Source organism: Pyxicephalus adspersus, chromosome 3 (assembly GCF_032062135.1).
Source record: "Pyxicephalus adspersus chromosome 3, UCB_Pads_2.0, whole genome shotgun sequence".
In the NCBI taxonomy this organism is placed as follows: domain Eukaryota; kingdom Metazoa; phylum Chordata; class Amphibia; order Anura; family Pyxicephalidae; genus Pyxicephalus; species Pyxicephalus adspersus.
Window position 1 is genome coordinate 61,534,994 of NC_092860.1, and position 16,978 is coordinate 61,551,971.

The 16,978-nt window shown below is 38.2% G+C and overlaps 1 protein-coding gene and 1 long non-coding RNA gene across 13 annotated transcripts in view; one reads left to right on the plus strand and one right to left on the minus strand.

Annotated features, from left to right (window-relative positions):
• The window catches only part of KDM4B (lysine demethylase 4B), a 189,640-nt gene extending 187,452 nt beyond the window's left edge, over positions 1–2,188 (minus strand). For 7 of the 10 annotated variants that reach the window (XR_011919846.1, XR_011919847.1, XM_072404900.1 and 4 more), the window contains exon 1: positions 2,055–2,188. The gene's annotated coding sequence lies outside the window, so the exon portion shown is untranslated. The remainder of the gene's footprint in view (positions 1–2,054) is intronic. The other 3 variants (XR_011919848.1, XM_072404907.1, XM_072404906.1) reach the window with 2 other exon arrangements.
• A 260-nt stretch (positions 2,189–2,448) lies between these two features.
• Positions 2,449–16,978, plus strand: part of LOC140326377 (uncharacterized) — a 146,651-nt gene continuing 132,121 nt past the window's right edge. For all 3 annotated transcript variants that reach the window (XR_011919849.1, XR_011919850.1, XR_011919851.1), the window contains exon 1: positions 2,449–3,126. This is a non-coding gene — a long non-coding RNA (uncharacterized lncRNA). The remainder of the gene's footprint in view (positions 3,127–16,978) is intronic.

The window sequence follows — 16,978 nt, forward strand, 5'->3', positions numbered from 1 at the left end:
ATGAACAACTGTGTGCGCCGGTATCTATTTAAGAAAGAAAGATTGACGGCAACCTCCAATGCTGCAGCAGAGCAACTAGAGAAGCATGTGGCATTTTTGTAAACTAGTAATGTAATGTAATGTACTAAGCACAGCATCTCAACCTTAGAAGACACTATGATGATAAATTACAGTGTTCTCTCTAGGAAGTTTTTACCAGGTGGATCACCCAGCAATTTTCAGTTCCTGCCCTGATGGCTGCCATCAGAGAACAGCTCAGTCTAGGCACTGAGCAGAAAGAGCTGTCAGTGAAAGTCTGGGGAGCATACCACCTCTGCTGGGAGAATTGGGACATTTACACTGTGTATCTTTTTCCTAATCTGTATCTTTTCCACACCAGAACCTCTGCAAGAATAAATGAAAAGCTGGAACTCTAATGGGAAGTCTGTTAAAATTCCCATGTTGCCCACAGGAGAGCCCTGGTATACTGGGATGTACGTTTGTTAATTAAGGGCAGGTTAACACCTGCAGTGGGAGCAAGCAATTCACCATGACATCCACCAGTTAGAACGGCAACACTGGATCTTAAAAAAAATAAGTAAATAAATAACAGAATTATCAGATTTAACAGCAGACGGACAATCACTGCTGCCCCCATTTATTTTCTAATAGACTGCAGTGGGTAGATGCGACATGTAACATCTCCTGAGGCAGTTTACTAGCATGAGGAAGCAATAACAACACCAAAGCCTTACTGAGAAAATGAACACAACCTAATGTTTGGTACACATGAGTGGTTTTAATCATTTACTGCTTAACTTTTGTTGTAAAAATGGTTAACATTCCAACAAATGGCTCAGTATTTTTAGACACTATAAGGAGTCAGCATTGTGGTACACTTTTTCATTTTCCCCTTACCACCTAGCAGTTGTCAGTAAGCGCTCAAAAGGGGTAAATGCTAGAAGGTTTTTTATTCACCACTAATGTAAAATAAGCCTAAAATATTGCAGTATATTGATTTCACTCTTTACAAAACATGGGGTACTGGGAAGCTGGGTCACAATATGGGGGTGCCAGGCGGTTGGCAAATAAAACAAAGACAATGGAAAAATGGGACAAGGGGAAGGACTTTAAAAAGGTAAAACAAAGTATGGTATAGTGGTAAAAACTAACACAATTTTGCTAATAATAATTACGTTTAACTTGCTACTGGACACCTTTGGCACAAACAACTGAAAAATCTAAATTTGTGTGTTGCCCCACTTTTTTGACTACCCAGTTACAATTTCCACATGTCTGAAAAAAATTTACTAAAATGGCCTAGGCAAAACATGTATTTGCAGAAGCCTGGATATTTGACATACAGTGCAGGATTTGGGGGGGGGGGGGGGGAGAATCACAACATACTACCCCCAAACTCTTAGCTCTGCTTTAAAAACTGTTTAGCAGGCATTTGGAATACGGTATATTACAATTCTAGATGCAGTTGAGTAGGTGACCTGGGTTGCAATCCACTATAAGACAGTGTTTGTCCCTGATTGCTTGCTACACAACATCAAGGGACCACTCTAGATTTTCCCTTTAAGGCAGTAATAGACGTAGCCAACAGTGAGCCTCTTTTGGGCGAGGAGAGTAGTGCAGTGGCACGCTTTACACCCCACTTTGTCCCTTGACTATTCATCTCAGGCAAAAATTATTTAGCATGTCTACTATGCAGCTAAAATATTTTTGATTGTTTACAGTGTGATTTTTTTTTTTTTATCACATCTTAAATGCGTTAACAAAACATGAATATGGTTGCATATGGTAACATTTTCAAGAAGGTCTAATGTAATAAATAGGGGTATAAAGAAAGCACATATTGCCGCAAGTTCAACACGCCGTTAATTTACTTTTCAACCTTAAATATTGATTATGAACGGCCTTCAGTCTTTCTCCTCTTATGTAACCGAATAACATACTAATAAAAGAAGCGCCGAAATTGATAGCGGAACGCGTTAATTTCTCAGTAGCTTATCGATGAACGCACACATTCAGGCACAGGCACAAACACAGACTATTCGCTTTTTACATACGCGTTAGGTTGCCAGGTATGCCTCTTCGCCACTAAATCCGGTTACCAGATCCCATTTACTTCCGCCGTTCAAAACGCCTGGGAGCCCACATAGGCCGTGCCCTTTCCCAGTACCACCTACTCGACGTTTAGATTGGCTGAGGTTTCGTTCGGGTTCACTGAAGATCGAGGCTGTACTGGCTGCCAACAAAAGATGTCACAAAATAACACCCGCCTCTCCTTCCTGAAAATGGTCAAGTTTGCATAGCTATACAAGAAGATAAGTTAACATTCTGTCTGTATTGCATCGATAGCGTCGTAAAAAATGTATTTTTAATAGTGCCGACATGATACCCGAAAGCTCGATGCTAGCATATCGGTGCTGTCATAGCCAAAGCTGTTGGTTAAGCATTATCATCAAACAATATCAACAAAATGGCCACAGTAGGGAAAATTACCCTTTGTGTTTTTTCTCAGATCTGTCAACTTCTAATCTGTCATTAATACAGATTTGTACATGCACTTGCAATGGGCCAAACGTATATATGCCTTTTATTGTTTAATACCATTATTTTTAAGAAGTATTGAAATTTGCAATTTTTTTCCCAGCTGCTATTTATTCAATATTTACAATGAAAGAGAGCTAGGGACAGAACTAATATCAAGGTGGCATTTTGTTTGCGCTTTGGTTTTGTCTTGTTGGTCATGTCTTTTGTTGTCCTTTAAAGCAGACCCATCATTACATTTTTTACATTATATAACGTGGTGGCTATCTAATTATTACAATGGAAAAAACATGTTTTTTTAAAGATTTTTGGTGGGTTTGCCTCCTCTTCTGACTTTACTTCAGATGTGGTAACGACTCCTGGGATACTTGCATCACATATCCCAGGGGGCATTTCCATAATGTAAGAGATTGCCACATTTTTTACATTTGTGTTTTGCAAGTTCATATGACGAAAATTGCAGAATAAAGAGGAAAGATGAGCGTTCCAGCTGTTCAGTCCAGCGACAGAAAGAAGAGAGATGCCAAGATAGCACAGGACTTGATAGACTCAGTTTGGAGACGGATTGAGGGCTTTTCGCCACTAAAGGTAAGCTGTATTTTTTTTTCTGAAAGTAGTGGACATTAAAATCTGACAAAGAGGTTAACAGACATCCTAACTCCTGGTAAAGTAAAAGCATTTTACAAATAATTTGTGGTTTGTAGCCCAGCTAGGGAGATTAACATTTATTTATCATGATGACCATTGTCACTGATGTAAGGAGAAATCTATTGGTGTAGGAACAGAGGTTGCTATAGGAACAAATAGCAGTTGCCATAGTAGAGGAAAAATACCTGTAAGGAGCCTGCAGCCCATTTCAGTTTGTGACTTCCCACCCTGCCAGTGGCAGACCTGGCCAACAGTGGGTCCCCACATGAAAACGGATGTGGAGACGCCCCTGACATTTGTCCCCCTGTCCTACCCCAAAACCTGCCTCCACCAAACCACCTCCAAGTACTACCTGCCTCCACAACCCACTGTCCCCACCCACTGACTGACCCAGAAGCACAAGTGCCATAGAAAAGTTAATTCATCCCACCCATCAAAATGTTCTTTTCGGGTCCTATTTACTCAAGTGTTCCTAAAACAGAAGAGCACAGGAACAAGTGTTCCTCTATTCAGCTGCATTGACTGGATCCAGCTGTCAGTGCAGTTGTGTATATCCTCTCATGCCCCCCCTTCCTGTGCACTGCAATTATTGCCACAGGTCTAGTGTTCCAACTTAATGAGGTGCCTTGTAATGACTGCTTGTCATATACTACCAACTCATTGTGTTTAAATCTTCATATCTACTAAACTGTTTTTTTGTAATTTTCACAGGGTACCCTTATAGCTATTAGTACCTTCAATTTCAGCCCCCAAGCTTTAAAGAATTTCAAGATATGGGTTCATAAATTTAAAAACGTATGAAAATACAGGGATCTCCTCTCACTTTGGGGTGCTGTTTCAAAACTAAGTGCCCCCAGGAGCCCTAAATTTAACATGCAAATTGGGGACCCTTGAGGCTACTTACATAGTAATGAGTATTGTGGTGGGGCCTCTATGTTCACTTTCATTTCAGAAAAAATGAGGTTCAAAGAAGGTAAACAGACAGTTATTTGTGACAGGGTAGTTTGTTTTGATAGGATTTTTTGTATCTTGTAACATGGCCATAGTAATATATTTGGGGGGGGGGGGGGTGAGTTAGCCATAAATGCCACCCACTTGCACCTACATTTTGGGTTTTCTATACTTCCCAGTTCCAGAGAAATTTGGGTTTAAAGGAAAGAAAACAGGTACGAGAGGGTGCTGGAAAGTTCCTGGCTTTGTCCCCTTCCAGATGAAATAGAAAAATGAGTGTGGGGGACTGTGCAAATATTGGGTCTTTGCGATTCTTAAAACTGTTTTTTCTTTTAGTGATAAGCTGTGATGGCTGAGGCACAAGCAAGTTTCACGTTGTTGGAGTTACGAACCGTCATGAAGTTTTCGTTTCTCCAGGGAAAGTCAGCAAAGGACATTCCCACTGAGATGTCATAAACACTGGGGGAGAAGTGTACTTCCTTTCCCTGGGGAAACAAAAACTTTTTTTTTATCTGTACAACTATTCTTCCATGATAATTTCATGGATCTCTTCCATAAAGGGGAAAGCCTCTACTTCCCTTTTAAGCCTTTAAAAAATTCTCTTCTTCTTGGGGGGTTCTTCTCTCTCTCCCTCCCATGCTAGAACCTGATTAAAATCTCTGTCTCATCTTCCTTTGAATCAGTTTTTTGTGCTTTTGAAATAGGATATTTCATGTCTGATATGCTCAGGTTGCGGGGTTCTAGATTCCTAAAGGAATAGGACTCCTGGACTGGATACATACTTCATGTTAATATTAGCAACAATCCTCATCAGTAGGAAAAAGTAGTTAGGAAAAGCAATTCCTCTAAGAGGAACTTGCACACTCACCTGGTACCACAAGATTATAGTCTCAAGCTTCGGTTGACTAGCAAAGCAGGAGGCAAGGCAACATGCCGCAGCCCAAACACCTCTACTATAAAAAAAAGAGAGCTCCAACCCCTTCTTGACCGCACTTTTAGAGGTATCAATCATGATTGGAACCCTCTACATCTGAGATGTTGCATGTCGTTAATGAGCAGTTCGCATTCATATGGTATTTGCAACACACCTGTATTGATTAGAGATCAGAAACTTTGCTCTGACTTGCAACTGATCTCCAAAAACCATTACTTTCTGCATTAATTTCTGCAATAATTTAATCAGGAGAGTTTTAACTTCTTCAGTGTTGCTATTATACACTTCTTATCTTGAACAATTTGCATCAACAGTTCAAAATTTTTACCTTCAACAGCCACTGTAGTATTTCAAAAATTTTCTAGGTTTTCATGGGATTTTAAAAATATATGTGGGGATAAAAAGGGTAAATCAACAATTTACAAAACATTGAGTTGAACATTGAAATAAAATCAGGATACTTAGGGCCTGATTTATTAAGGCTCTCAAAAGAAGCTGGGTGATCCAGCAAACCTGGAATGGATTTCTTCAAAGTCATTTGCAAATATTTTGAATCCTGGACCAGATCTTTTCCAGGTTTGCTGAATCACCCAGCTCCACTGATGAAAGTGTATTCTCTCCAGCCTCGGAAAGCTTTAATAAATCAGACCCATAGTGAGGAATTCAAATGAACACTTTGACCCTTTAAAGGCAGACTAAGGAATCAGGGAATTTTAGGAAGAGGAGCTCACAATGACATGCCAAAAAAAAGTTTTTTATGGGAATCAATTAAGGCTGGATATACTCTTTTGGCTCAGAAATAGAGCTACAAGACTGTTCAAATTTTGTACTTTGGAAATGGGGGATAACCCCTTTTATTTTAGATTTTTTAAATTATGGTATTTGCAAGTATCTAAATATTTTATATTTTGGTATAGAAACTTTTTTTCATTAAAGCTGACACTCATAGAGCCTGATTCATCAAGCAAAATCGGAAGCTCACTCGCACGCACATATTCACGATCCAAAATCAGAAGCCAAAAACCTATTTATCAACCATTTTTCAGCCGTCAAGAATACACTGGCGTTACCCGGCATTTGAGCCGCGCATCTCCGTGAGCTTGACACTGGCGAGCTTGCATTAAAAGTCACTGTTCCCCTAAAAAAAAAATCATACTTTCAAATGACACACATCTTACACTTAGCCCTAAAAAAAAATGTTTGGGCTGTTAAAATGTTTCAAACATATATATTAGCTAAGAAATAAGCATATTTTTAAGTGACCTTTTTAGGTTCGGAAAGAGTTAACTGATTTCAGCTGTTTACATAGGCGCCTACCTATGATGCCCGACCCAAGGATCCGCCTGGTGATCAATACTTGCGAGTTCGGGCAGGCGAGACCTCGCTTTTGCCAGCGAACTAGATAATCCAACTAAATTCTTCTTTGCTTCAATAAACACACACATTTAATAATTTACTTGAACATTAAAGCCTACTTTGTTTTAATTTATTATTTATTAGATAGCTGATAGCTGGTGTACAAATGTAAAGGACCATATCAATAATGGGGGGAGTTGTTGGCTGTGTTCTACTAATATCTACTAATGTTGCTACATTTCATACTTTGCTTACCACTTAGCACAATAGCTGGCTTTGTTTTTAAAATTTGAATGTTTCAATTTCCATTTTGCAAATAGGAAGTCAATGTTAATGTTATGTCATTGTGTTTGTGGCCATATTGTTTCATTTCAATAATATGTCTTTATTACCACCTTTTAATGTTTGTCCTGCATAAGTATTTTCTAATCCAGTTTTCCACCCTTGAAAGGTCAAAATTGCATATTGGTTTGGTAAGTATTTTTGGAATGCAATATTTTTTGGGCCATTTTTGAACTAATTTGGCTTTATATGGAAGTGTGGGTTTACATGTGTTTTGTTTTTTTTGTTTTTTAAATGTTTTAAATGTTTTTTAAATGTCATGTAAGTTTAGTGGTGTCTGTGTGTTCTCTATATTTTAATGTGACCTTTTAGTTAATGGGTGAATAGAGTTTTTTTTTAAAAATTTGTAGTTGTTTGCTTTTTTGGGGTTTGTTTTTATGTGATCTCCTTTACAATCTCCCACGACCTACAATTTAAAAAGTCAATTATTGTTTTTAAGTGATTCCCTTCTATAATTTGCTTGAAAGGCTAAAAACAGCACAGTTGGCTTAATAAATCTCAGTCGTTTGATGCGCATTGTTGTGCGCAAAACCTCAAGAGTGTGATGCACATTGTTGTGCGTCAAGGTGTAACCGCTATGTGCGCGTGAACTGTGTTCTATCAGTTGAAAAATGCGCCGGACAATTTTCTAGAGAAGGATCCTCATTCCAGTAAGTTTTTATTTTTATTTGTATACTGTTTGTTTTGCTTCATGTGCACTAATGTGTATATATATATATATATATATATATATATATATATAGTATGTAGGTATGCATTTATGTGTGTACATATACATATAAAAGAGAAATTACAGGAAGAAATAGGCAAAGAGGATTTTTTGGGCATATTGCTTAACATGCTTCAAACTGAAGATTGCCTATTTCTTCCTATGATTTCTGATGTCATAGGCTTGGCTCCAAACAACATTCATGGATGATATTGCTTCTGGTTAAAGGAAGAATCCACCTTTATGTGCTTCCACTACCAAGCTTGTTGAGTAAGTCAGTATATAGTGGGCCAAGGTCTAAAAAGCCATTCAAACCTGCATAAACACCCTTAATGGCTGGAAAGGCAAAAAAATATGTTAGCCACAAAGTGTATTTGTTTCTAGAAGTTTTAGATACTAGTACTATTTGTTTCATGTAAACACCTAAATAATGCATACAATCCAGTATTTAATGAGCAAAAGTAAGTTGAGCAACAATAGAACATCTGTTTATCAGTAAGGTGTGAGTATGGTATATGGCAGAGTGATTTTGTAGATGGGAGGAGGAGAGATGGAAATACTTACCGTATTCAATCTGATTCTAGCTGTTATAGTGAAACATTATTTGCTATACTGTTTGCCATGAAGTTATCCCCCCAATTAAAAAACCATCATACTTAAAGTGGAACTGCGGCTTTGGATTAATTGCAGAAGAGATTCCATGGGGCCTATTTATGGAGCAGTGATTTGGACAGTCACCGGACATTCTCTGGCGGAGAATCTTCCAGGTCCATGTATTTCAATACAGTGGTTGATTCCCCACCGGGGAATGTTTTGGTCAATTATTCGCTGCTTTATGGGTGGACTCCCATAGGTTTACTTATCAATAAATGCATATTTCCTACCTTCCAGCATGCATGGCTCAAAGGTAAATTTTGGCATGCAGAGAAGGGCAACTAAACTAATTAAAGGAATTGAGGAACTCTGCAATGAGGAGAGATTAGCTGAACTGAATCTATTCTCCCTTGAGAAGAGACGTTTAAGGGGGGATATGATCACCCTGTATAAATATTTAAATGGTCCATATAGAGAACTCTCTTCCCAATTATTGACTTTAAGATCATTACAAAGAACAAGAGGGCACTCTTTGCGTCTAGAGGAAAAGAAGTTTAGGCTCTGGATAAGGAAGGGATTCTTCACTGTAAGGTCTGTGAAATGTGGAATCGGCTCCCTCAGGAAGTAGTTTCAGCAACTACAATGGATTGCTTTAAGAAAAAGCTGGATGCTTTTCTAGAAGCACAGAATGTAACTGGGTATTAAGGCTTTGAAGTAAAGATAACAGAGACTGTTGATCCAGGGAACACCTGATTGCCTCATGGAATCAGGAAGGATTTTTGTTCCCTGTTGGAGTAAATTGAACTGGGCTTTATACTGTTTTTTTTTACCTTCCTCTGGATCAACTATGTCTTTAGAGTTTTATCTGGTATAGGTTTTTCCCCTAGTGGTTGAACATATTGGACTTGGTCTTTTTTCAACCTGACCCAATATGTAGTTATTTATAAGAGTGCTTGACCCTGCTTGTGGATTTGCCAAACTAACAATAATGAGGATTACAAAGTCACATCAAGGCATACCATCCAAGCAAACTTTCCTAATTAACTTCCTGGGAGGTAACTCTGAGTGTGACTCAGGGTAGAAAAAAGATGCTAAAAGCAGTAACCCCCAGTCACACTCAGGGTAGATAAACCTATAGGAAGCAATAGTAAATCGCTACTTACCTGATCCGCCGGTATCCCGCGTTGTCCTTCTCTGTGATGTCCCTATTCTTTCTTCCTCCGTCTGGCTTCCTCTGCACTCCAATATGAGTCAGACTTTTTTTTTTGATTTATTGTTTTGACATGATTTTGAGTTTCATACTCTGTTATACTCATACTATTATATTATACTGTAAAATAAATTTTCGTGAAAAACAATGTACCGCTTTTAGTCATATAAAACCGGACAGAAATGAATCGCCCGGAGGTTAATCACCCCACCACCACACAAACCAGTCCAGTTAAAAAAGTAATAATGAAAATGCGTATGTATTTATATGCATTTAAATGTATTTTGACATACGTACACAAGTGAAATTACTAAATGTCCCTTGATACATGTATTATAACATCTTTGGCAACAATCCTTTTTGCAAATATTTGATTTCTATAAAGCCAAACTAGAATGAAATTTGAATCAGATCGCAATTGCTTGGTGACATTTGTTTGACATTCATACTATTGTGTGTTGACATAATATAAAGTGCTAATTAGTATATATACAGCTTGATCTAAATTAGTTTGCAGTGTTGCAAGCAAACCAAAAAGTATCAAAACAGTGAAACAAATGTAACAATAAATGAATCAATTTTGTGAATGAGTATAATGTAACATAAAAATGGAGCACTTACCCAAAAGAAGATGAAGCATTAAAGATTCAATTTGACCTGTAATGGACTGTAGATGCTCACAGAACAGGGAACAGGTGTGCACTAATTAATTGCTATGACCTCACCATTGATTGTTGCCAAAGATGTTATAATACAGGTATCAAGGAAAATTTAGTGATTTTCGCTTGTGTGTGTATGTCACAATACATTTAAATGCAAATAAAATACATATGCATTTTCATTATTACTATTTTAACTGTACTGGTTGGGGGGGGGGGGGGGGTGATTAATCAAGTAAGTTTGCTTGTTGTGACTTTGTAATCCTCAATATTGTTAGTTTCATCTTTTGCTGCAATGTTTTTGTGCCTGGTTTGTAATGACGGTTTCCATTGTTTAGCAATTCTTCAGCGACGTTTTGTCATTTTATCCACAAATGTACAAATGTCTGCATGGTTTCCACTCCAAACTGCTACTTGACCCCCCTCGTTGACTTTGTCCTATTCTCAAAGTCACATTGTCCCATATTGATATTTGAAAGTATTATTTACATATTCCTATTATGAATAAATTGTCATGTTTTTTTTTATTTTATTTTATTAGTCTGACATTTGCACTTATGTTGATTTGTTGCCACACAACTGTTCATTTGTATAAGTGTTATAGGCTTGTTTTTTTGTGCTATGCTGCCTGATCTTAGCCCTATTGTATACCAACACACTTCCACTTGCTGTCCAAACAGGTTGTCAATTAGCTGTCCAGCTGAGTTGCATACTCATTCTAACTCATCTTATGGCAATGGAAGGAGGTCCAGGTTGCCAAGCACAACATCAAACCACATTGATTAACAAGTAGGGTCAAGCACTCTTAAAAATAAACAGATGTTCTGTTGTTGCTCAACTTAATTTTGCTCATTAAATACTGGATTGTATGCATTATTTATGTGTTTACATGAAATAAATAGTACTAGTATCTAAAACTTCCAGGGACAAATACACTTTGTGGCAAACATATTTTCTTGCCTTTCCAGCCTTTTTTGGGTGTTTATCCAGGTTTGAATGGCATTTTAGACCTTGGCCCACTATATTTTGACTTGCTCACCTCGACTTGGTAGTGGACGCACATAAAGGTGGATTCCTCCTTTAACCAGAAGCAAGATCATCCATGAATGTTGCTTGGAGCCAGGCCCATGACATCAGAAATCATAGGAAAAAATAGGCAATCTTTTCAATTTAAAGCATGTTAAGCAATATGGCCAAAAAGTTCTCTTTGCCTATTTCTTCCTATAATTTCTCTTTTATATGTATATGTACATACATAAATGCATACATTATATATTTATATATATATATATATATATATATATATTTATATATATGCATGTATGTATGTACATACATTGGGCAGATGAAGCAAAACAAACAATATACACATAAAGAAAAGCTTACCAAAATGAGGATCCTTGGAAATTTGTCCGGCGCATTTTTCAACTGATAGAACACAGTTCACGCGCACATAGCAGTTACGCCTTGGTGCACAACAATGTGCATCACACTCCCGAGGTTTTGCGCACAACTATGCGCATCAAACAATTGAGTTTTAATAAGCCAATTGTGCTGTTTTTAGCCTTTCAAACAGTTCATAGAAGGGAACTTGTAGGTCCTAGGAGATTGTAAATGAAAACACATAAAAACAAACCCCCAAAAAATCAAACTACAAATTTTTTCAAAAAACTTTATTCAAAATAAACCTGGTAAAAGGTTTGGTAAAAGGTCACATTAAAATATAGAGACCACACAGACATCACTAAATTTACATGACAAAAAAAACACATGTAAACCCACACTTCCATATAAAGCCAAATTAGTTCAAAAATGGCCCAACAAATATTGCATTCCGAAAATACTTACCAAACCAATATGCAATTTTGACCTATAAATGGTGCAAAACTGGATTAGAAAATATTTATGCAGGACAAACATTTAACCACCTTGCCGTTAAGCCCGACCTTCGTTCGGGCACAAAAATATTGCAAGGATGGTTAACCCCGAGATTTTTCCCATCCATACTTACCTGGTCCTTATATATCTAAATATATATATATATATATATATATATATATATATATATATATATATACACACACACACACATTTTTGACCCCATGTTTTCTGTTCACAGCAAAATCTTCCACATACAAGCACCCCCCTCAAAGACCTTTTATCTGCTTAGTTGATAATGACGTAACAAAGGAATTGCCCACAACAGCCAATGAAATAGCCTTTGAGTCAATTGTCCAATTACTTTTGAGCCCTTGAAATGAAGTGATTGTGTAAAAATCCTCACATTTTTATGCAATCTTTTTGTTTACCCACTGAATTAAAGCTGAAAGTCTGCAGTTCAACTGCAACTGAGTTGTTTCATTTAAAATTAATTGTGGTAATGTACAGAACCAAAATTAGAAAAAAATGGTCTCTGTACAAATATTTTTGGAACTAACTCTCTCTCTCTCTCTCTCTCTCTCTCTCTCTCTCTCTCTATATATATATATATATATATATATATATATATATATATATATATATATATTTATATTTAATCAAAGAAGAATTTAGTTGGATGATCTAGTCCGCTGGCAAAGCAAGCTGACGTCTGCCTGAACTTGCAACTATTGATCACCAGGCGGATCCTCGGGTCGGGCATCGTAAGCGTTTAGGTAGGCGCCTATGTAAACAGCTGAAATCAGTTAACTCTTTCTGAACCTGAAAATAATAGGTCATTTAAAAATATGCTTATTTCCTAGCTATTATATATGTTTGAAGCATTTGAACAGCCCAAACATTTTTATTTAGGGCTAAGTGTAAGATGTGTGTCATTTGAAAGAATGATTTTTTAGGGGAATAGTGACTTTTAATGCAAGCTCGCCAGTGTCAAGCTCATGGAGATGCGCGGCTCGGAGCAAACGAGCATTTCAGTTGATAAATGCTGGGTGAATACGCCAGCATATTCTCGACAACTGAAAAATGGTTGATAAATAGGTGTTTGGCGTCCGATTTCGTATTGCGAATATGCACGCGCGAGTGAGCTTTCGATTTTGCTTAATGAATCAGGCTCATAGGGCCTGATTTAACAAGCAAATACGCGGAAGCTTGATGCACGTATTTACACGCCGATATATGAGGCATATTTCCCCGAGCCCAAGTTGAGCAGTAGCACACTCGACTGCAGTTGGCAGCAGGATTCCGGGTTTGATAAATGAGCAATGGCGTCAAGAATAGGGAAATGAGAGCGAATAATTTTCAGCAGCGCTGAGCATCTATTAGCACACCTGCTCTACTAGCACTGCGCTTGCGCCATTTATGGTTAAGTTTCAGCTGTGCTAGTCAATGATAATGTCAAAACAATGAATTAGCGCACACCTGCTCTACTAGCACTGCGCTTGTGCCAATTAAGGTTTATATAGGGTTATAGGGTTATAGTTATAGGGTTTCAGCTGTTCACTTTACAAGGATCTGTCAATGCTGATGTATAGCAATCTTGGTCTATGTTTTGTGCGTATCTACAGTCCATTACTGGTCCAATAAAATTTAATAATTTATCCAATATATAATTAAAAAACATTTTTTTCTTTTTAGAATATATATTTATAGAATATATATTTTTTAGAATAGCACCTTAGAATATGTCATCGCACAATAGTCCGAATGTCAGAAAAAAATGACACAAACCATTTTGAAACTGCTTTACATTTCAGTATTGTTTTGCTTTAGCTAAATCCAATATTTGAATCAAGGATTGTTGGCAAGGAATATTTAGTCATGTCACTTCTGTATTTGTGTATGTCAAAATACATTTAAAAAAAAAACATGCATTTGATTTTTTGATATTTCAACTGGACTGTTTTTTTGTGGGCTAATCTAGGAAGTTTGCTTGTCTAGTATGAGTTGATGTGACTTTTCGTTATTATTATAATTGTTAGCTTCATCTGTTGCTGCAATGTTTTTGTGCCTGGTTTCTTATTACAGTTTTGTTTAGCAATTCTTCAGCAATGTTTTGCCATTGTATCCACAAATAACTAGTACAAATGTATGCATGGTTTCCACTATAAACTTTTTCTTGCCCCCCATGATGGGGATGGAAAGAGGTCCAGGTTGGCAAGCACAACATCAAACCACATTGATTGACAAGCTCACAAGCAGGATCAAGCACTCCTAAATACCAGATAGTATGCTTTATTTATGTGTTTACATGATTCTTATCATATTAGTATTGAAAAAATGCAAGGGACAATTTTACTTAGTGCCAAACATATTTTATTGCTTTGTGCCAACAAACTTATTTTGTTTTGGTCCTCAAACCAAGAGAAGCCAGGCTGTGCCAGGAATGACAAGGCTCCTGGCCACTCTATATATTATAGGGAGTCCTTTCAAACCACGTTCCCTTAATTTGTGCACTGAGCCAGTCTACAGTTTCCTGGGTTTTTCTAAAGGTTTAAATGCCATTTTAGACATTGGCCCACTATAAATTCACTTCCTCACATCAGCTTGGTAGTGGAAGCACATAAAGGTGGAATTCTCCTTTAGCCAAAAGCAATATCATCCAGGAATGTACAGTAGTCTGTGATGTGACATTCCAAAGGCTTAACAGAGATTCCCAGCAGAAGGATGTTATTGTCCTGTTAAAATAGATTACATTATTAGGATGTGTTAAGCAGCATAGTTAATCATGTTTTGGTGGCAACTACATGGTGCTGGATTGTGTTATTCATGCTTTTCTGGCTAAATAAGCAATGCTTGCCCAAATCTACACTGAATTGCACTCTGCCCCAGTTTGGCAATGTGTTTTTGTAAAGTGTCAAATAAAGGTCCAGCTCTTACACAAATATGTCTGCTATTTCATTTCCTAAACGATTAAAGTGTGCTTGCTATGACTTAAAACTCCTAGGTTGGTTTGTAACCCAAACATGATGTGCTGAAATATGTAATGCATACATTGTAAACATTTGTAAATACTTACGTAGAAAGACGTTTGCAATCAGTTCATCCCTGACTCTACGTCCCTCTGCTGTGCTTTGGGAGCTGGAGGGGGGATGTTGGTACACCTCTGACTCGAGTTCCTCTGGAATGTCCCAGGTATCACCATGGTGCAGGCACAGGTTGTGCAGGACGCAGCATGTTATGATGACTCGGGCAGTTTTTTAGGGTGCGTAGAGGAGTTCACCACCTTTTACCTTTTAGCAGCCCGATGGTGTGCTTCACAACCCCCCAGGTTTTATGTTGAGACTTGTTGTAATTATGCTCTGCTTCCGTCTGGGGGTGACGTACAGCTGTCATAAGCCATGGAAGTTGCCCGTATCCTTTGTCAGCTGTTAAAAGACAAACATAATAAGTGGTAGTTCTTGGTATAGTAAGTGTTCTGAATGCAGTGTGACACTAGAGTTTCTTGCTAAGGCTGGTGCTCTCCGGTCATTTTATTGCTTTTTGGTAGTTAGGACCCATTGTTACTACTGACTACCACACTGACATAATGTGAGCTGTGGCTATAGTAATTATAGTAGGGGTTCTGGGAATATCTGAAAGTTAGTTCAAGGGCTCACCCATGCTCCCAATATTGTACAATATTTATAAACTATTTGCTAAACTTTATATTAGCACAAATTATGACATATATACAATATAGGTAATAGCTTGCCATTCTGACAATGCAACATAATAGGTGTCTTTATGATTTTACTAGTTACAATTGTTAGTTGTATTACAGTCATTACATGATTCATTACCTTTTAACCAGCTCTTAGGAATTTCTCCAGGAATTCATTTCTGGTAGAGGGCTGTCTGGCGCATGATACAGGCATCATGGCATGATCTTGGAAAACCTGTACGTGCACTCTGATTCTGCTGTTGGCATCACAGATCATTTGTACATACAATGATTTGTACAGCGAATGATATTGCTTCCAGTTGTGATACAAGATTTCCTGCTATTTAGGGGCCGGAATTGCCCCATGGGTGCCATCGATGGCCCCCAAAACATTAAGAAAGCCTTCCTGCCTGAAGAAGTCCACCTTTACCTTCCCCCACTTCTGAGCTGTTTGAGAGAAATGAATATATAGTGGGACAAGGTCCACAATGGCATTTATGACATTTTATTAAACCCTGTAAACTGTAGGCTGGCTTAGTCCACAAATTAAGGCCGAGGATGTTTGAAAGGAACCCCTTCCCAAAATATAGAGAGTGGCCAGGAGCCTCGTCATTCCTGGCGCTGCCTGGCTTCTCTTGGTTTATGGAGCAATTTTAGCTTCCAGCAAGCTGTACGGGTCATGGGTGACATGACGGGACAGGCAGAAACACCTTTTGACATCCTGGTCACGCATATCATCAAGGTGGCTATGCTCTAGGAAAACTTGTGGCTCCCGGACCCGTGGCGAAGTTGAAGGCTGCTCCTCGGGTTGTTGCTGCTCCTCCAGTGCAGTAACCAGAAGAGTTGCAGTTGTTGCCACAACAGCACTAGCTAATAATAGGATTTCATCAATGTCCTCCTCCATGATAACATCATACACAATCCTCGTCCCAGCGCAAATGTGAGCAGGAGCAGCGAATAAAACAACGCTATTTACGTCCGCACATGAACATGCGCACGCACCACGCCTAAATGTACACACGCACTGTTTCTTAATATATTTTCACAGAACTTTATAGCCATTCTACATGCAAACAAAACACTGAAAACACGAAATAAAAATACGGCCACTGAAAAAAAAGGTAGCTACAGGAAAACCAGAACTAAAAGTAAGAATACACCATTTACTTTATTCCTCAAAAATTGTTTTTATGTGTTGTCCCATAACTGTTTTATTTTTTCCTTCTAGTAGCATGGAGCCAGGGAGAATGGCCACCACCGCTGCCACCACCACCACCACTGTTGCTGCTGCCAGCCCCTCCACCACCACCACCCCAAAGACTTCAGTAGGGATGAGCGAGATTTGTAAGTGCGATCCTGGGCGAATCGGGCCCTTCATGCTTACCAAACATTTAGGCGAAAACGGCCTTGTGATTCGCCATGAGGTCATGTTCTCGCCGAACAAATAAGGGGAAATGCA